The sequence below is a fragment of the Peromyscus eremicus genome, unplaced genomic scaffold (genome assembly GCF_949786415.1).
Source record: "Peromyscus eremicus unplaced genomic scaffold, PerEre_H2_v1 PerEre#2#unplaced_1143, whole genome shotgun sequence".
Lineage (NCBI taxonomy): Eukaryota > Metazoa > Chordata > Mammalia > Rodentia > Cricetidae > Peromyscus > Peromyscus eremicus.
Window position 1 is genome coordinate 52,403 of NW_026735378.1, and position 5,388 is coordinate 57,790.

Below are 5,388 nucleotides of genomic sequence, written 5' to 3' on the forward strand. Positions count from 1 at the left end.
TTTGCATCAGAATAGAATGTAGGGGCTCCAGAAATTGGTGTCCCCTTCACTATATGAGGGAGAATCCAATTAGTTCTTTCTATAAACTGAAGTCTCTTGCTTTGGGGATGTTTGTTGCTAATCTCTCCCAAGAAATTATGGCAAGCTCTTTGCCGGTGTTCATTTTCTGCCTATAATGAGACAATCTCAACATCAGTAAAAGGAAACTACCATTTCTGCAGGGTCTATTCCTTGCTAATTAACGTTTCATTTTTCTTTCAGAATCAATTTAGAAATCTTTTTCTACATAGGTCTTTAACTTTTTTATTCTGTGTGCTAAAAATATCCATTCTAAGACTATCTCCTCTCTGCATAAGAATTCCTGAAGAATGAGCAGAAGATAGAATGACTAGAATACAATCAAGCTCTGGATCCAAGTGATCCACATGTACAACCTATACTTTCTTTTCTACAAGAGCCAATTCTCTCAGACTCAGCTGATAGTTTTTTTTTTTTTGGACTGAGTTGTACTTTTTGTGGTTGAATTATCTGTAAACCTACCTTATATCCTAGATAATTAATAGAATCTCTTCTTTGTATTTTTTCAGGAACAATTTTTAATACCCAACACGGCAAAATTCTCTTTACTTGGTCAAACATTGAGTCAGCCAGTAAGATATCATCTATATAATGGTAAATTATAGATTGAGGGAAACTGTTTACAAATCATTTATAACAGCTGTTGTACAAAATATTGACACAAAGTGGGGCTGTTTAACATTCCTTGTGGCAAGACCCTCCAATGGTACCTTTTAACAGGTTGAGAATTATTTCAAGTGGGCACCATGAAGGCAAATTTTTCTCTATCCTGTTCTTGTGAAGGTATAGTTTTAAAAAAAAGCAGTCTTTTAAATTAATCACTATAATAGACCATCCCTTTGGTAATACGGAAGGCAATGGAATAACAGGCTGAAAAGAGCCCACTGGTGGGATCACCTTGTATTTACAGCTCTCAGATCTGTTACCATTCTCCATTATCCAGATGTCTTTTTAATGGAAAATATAGGCAAATTCTGAGGACTGGTCAATTCTTCAATATGTTGAGCATTTACCTGCTCCTGTACCAGCTGTTCTTGTGCCTGTAATTTTTTTCTGATGTCAGAGGCCATTGTTCCACCCACACAGGTTTGTCAGTTAACCATTTTAAAGCTAGAGCTGTTGGTACCTTTGAAAGACCAACAGCTGTTGTGCCCTGCTTATGTACAACCTGAACGGTCTGTGACTGTTCTTGATAATACCTTTTAATACTTCTCTCAGAAGCATTATTTATTTTTAAGGTTTGTTGAAAGATGAATTTCCAAACAGTCTTATTAATAAAAAACCCAGAGCCAGATACTGGGGTGAAAACTGAGAGATCAGAGAAGCAGAACAAGCCACAGCCAACCTCACCTCACCAACTCCTTGGCTGATCCTGTTTCCACGAATCCTCAGACTAAAAGCCTCTGAGTCCTCATCCCTGAAGGTCTCAGTTGAACTGCTTAACAACCTCTAGTTCCTGGTCCTCATGCCTTATATACCTTTCTGCTTCCTGCCATCACTTCCTGGGATTAAAAGCGTGTGCCCTTCCCAAGCAAAGACATGAGATCTCAAGTGCTGGGATTAAAGGTGTGTGCCACCACTGCCTGGCTCTGTTTCCAGTGTGGCCTTGAATTTATAGAGATTCAGGTGGATCTCTGCCTCCCGAGTGATAGGATTAAAGGTGTGTGTGCCACCACTGTCTGGCCTCTATGCCTAATCTAGTGGCTGTTCTGTTCTCTGACACCCAGATAAATTTATTGGGGTACACAATATATGAACCACAGTTTGTTTCTGAGGTTGGAGGAATGTTAATCTGTGTTTTCCATTGCTACAATAAATCATGTCCCCATAAATTCATGCTTATGTTAGCCACATATGGTTTTAATTTTCCTATCTGTCCTCTGGCCCTATACATTTGACCCATCTTGTATTTTGTTTTACCTGAGATAAGGTTCCAATCCCCAAAAGCTGAATCTCGATCTCCTGAAGAGGCCAATCTGGATGCCAAGATTTGGGTGAAATCATTGTTACAACTGCACCTTTGTCCAGTAATCCTTCAATTACAATGCTGTTTATTCGTAATCTTAGCTTTGATCATGTATAGCAGTTTGCCAAAATACTTGTTTTATGGTCTCTCCTGAATTGTTTATCTACTGAAGCTGTTCTGTCCTTGATCACATGCACAGCAGTGCTGTTCTTAACAGCAGGCATTAAATCTTTTAATTGCTCCGTGGATTAGTTTCTCTGATGCTGACAGGGAATGATTGAGCCAAATTTGGTATTGGGTCCTGTGGGAGGCCCCCAAGGCATTTTCTGATGGCAACAGGTTACCTTGCCTGTCCCTTGTCAATCTGCATTCATTAGTCCAATGCTGGCTTTTGCCAACCTTCTGCATACTCCGGAGGGCTGGGACCTTCCATTTGGATTATCTCTAGAAAAAAACATTGTCTCTAGGAACACCTTGCCTACCAACCCTTTTCAGATGACCTTGCTTACCACAATTAATCATCTGACATTTCGATTTTTCTTAAAAGTTTTAGAAATCACTTTTCCTATCAAAGTAGCAGCCTCCTTACTGGTTCTGTCCCTCTCATTCACAACTTCATGCTCTCTACTCTCTTTAACCTTTAAATCATAGCTCCTCCTTCACAACCAGCATCATTCACATCACTGGTGCTTCCTCCACTACAAAGAGTCAACGATACTTACTCCTTGCCTGCATTTCCTGACCTGCTGAGTGCTCTTCATCCCACAGCCAACCAATGTTGGCTCCAGGTCTCTCCCATGAGAGTTCTAACCTTGAAATCACCCTTTAAAAGCCTTCATTGTCCTGTATGGCATGACCATTCTTGGCCTTCACCTCACATGACATTTGGTGGCCATCAGCAGTGTTGTCTGTCTCCTTTTATGGATCACTTTCCTGTCTAGTCTTAGACTTTCTCTGTATAGCTTCTTATGTGTATGTTTGCTAGCTCCCCCTCCTCCAACGAGCCTGCTCATGAAGTCAATTCCATGGCCTAGGTTTCCCCAGGACCCCTTGAGGTGAGTACTGCCACTTCATGCATGCCATCAGAGTTCCTCTCAGTGTGCTTCCTGGAGCAGCTTGTGTGAAGACCACGAGAAGATGGTAAAATAAGAACATCTAGGCAAATCTCGAGGCCTGAGCAAGTCTGTCTGTGACTAGTGGGCATGGGATGTGCTCCTGGGAGGAAGGATGTTTCCAGGATGTGCTAATGCCCACTAATTACAGAACCTCTCACCTAGTGGCTACCAGAACTTCCAGGCTGACATTAGCAATAGCAGCTCAACATCCCCATCTGGTGGTCCCAAACACCTGTTGTCTCTTTTTCTAATGACAGACAGTACTTGCAATCTAAGGTGGGTATTGATATCATAAAAGGCAAGGGAAAATTAAGGAAGAAAATATATGAATGAGTGTCAGCTCCACGGATGCTCAAGACTGAATCCCATCACTTTATGGCTTATGAAGTGGCAAAGGACAGCTGTTCTGTACTAAAGTATTTTGGGGATGGAATCAAATGGCCACTGTACTGGCTAATTTTATGTCCACTCGACACAAGTCAGAGCTGAAGATTGCTGTAGGCAAGCCTACAGGGCCTTTTCTTAATTAGTGATTGATGTGGGAGTTTCCAGACCACTATGGATGGCAGGTGCCCCCCCCCTCGGGGGCATGGTGGTCCTGGTTGCTCTAAGAAAGCAGGCTGAGCAACACAGTAAGCAGCACTCCTCCAGGGCCACTGCATCAGCTCCTGCCTCAGTTCCTTCCCTGATTTGAGTTCCTGCCCCAACCGACTTCCATGATCGACCTATGTAAGCGAAAGAACCCCCTTCCTCCTCAAGTTGCTTTTATTCATGGTGTTTCATCACAGCAATAGAAATGCTGACTAAGTCAGGTACCTTTCATTTTTCACCCAAGGACAAGAAAACTCAGGACTAACTCTTTCCTTTGGTCTGCGCCACCTGAGTTTGGGCTCTGCTTTTCTCTCCAATGCAAGTGATCTGTCCTCACATGGTCTATGCTATGAAGGATAAAGTAAACATTTAGGAAGAATGGGAAATTTACAAAAAACATAATTCTAATTATGCTTTAACACGACAGTTTTGTCTCTGTGTGGTATATGCATGTGTTTGCGCACATATGTGAATGTGTATACCTGTGGGTGCTCACGCAGGAGCCAGAAGTTGATGCTGGGCGTCTTGCTCTATCAGTCTCCACCTTCTGCTTCTGATCCAGAATCAATGACAACCTGAAGTTCCCAGAGTGACAAGGGTATTTGGCCAACATGTCCCTGGAATCTTCCTCTTTCCACCTCTGAGCACTGGGCTTCCAGGCATATGGCACTAATCCTGTTTTAGTTGTTTGTTTGTTTTGTTTGTTTGTTTATGTGGGTACTGACCTTCCAAATCCAGGTGTTCATGCTTGCCTTTCAAGCACTTTAACCACTGAGCCATCATCTCTGCAGCTATTAACCAAAAATGGTGAAGAACACGTTTAATATCTTCTCATTTAACAGACTTTAAAACCACATTTACAAAATTTGAGAAACCCACTTCTACACAAATACCCTGCACAATTACCCCACTCCTAATCATCTAATGGGAAAGTTTCCTACTTTGCAGCATTAGGTATGGGTATGGGTATAAGGTTTTTCATGAAGACTTGACAAGCCACTCATCACTCCCCCAAATCTGATGGACTTTCTCTTCCTATAAGGGAGTATGTTGACATGTTTTTATCATTTGCCCGTCCTTTAATGAACACCATGGCTCTGGGACTGGGTTGTTCTGAACCTCAACCCCTGAAAGCCAACTCACCACCTGCTCTGCCGCAGCCACTGTGAATGCTCTCACTCTGCATTCCTGATCTCATTGCCATAGGCTCTATATGGTACCCCCCAACACACACACACACACACACACACACACACACACACACACACACACACACACACTCTGCTTGCAATTTGTCAGCACAAGGATCATGAAGTGCCTCCTCTCAGGATATAATCCCATATGTTGTATCCCACCCTCCAGGCAGCACCTGCTCTGCCTACTGCCTCCACCAACATGCCAGCACCTAAACCATGACCTTAGCATCTCTCCCCGGAACAGAAGCAATCCAGAGAGAATGGCCACTTCCACCACCCTGCTTGGCCCTCTAAGCTCATACCATCTACCTTCCCTCCTGAACCACTGCATAAAGCCCTGCCACTTCAGACTCTGACACAACGGATTCCTCAGAAGCTAAGCCTGATGTTAAGAGAGGTTTTCTGTCTGTCTCTTGATCTATGTCTTAGTTAGGTTTTATTG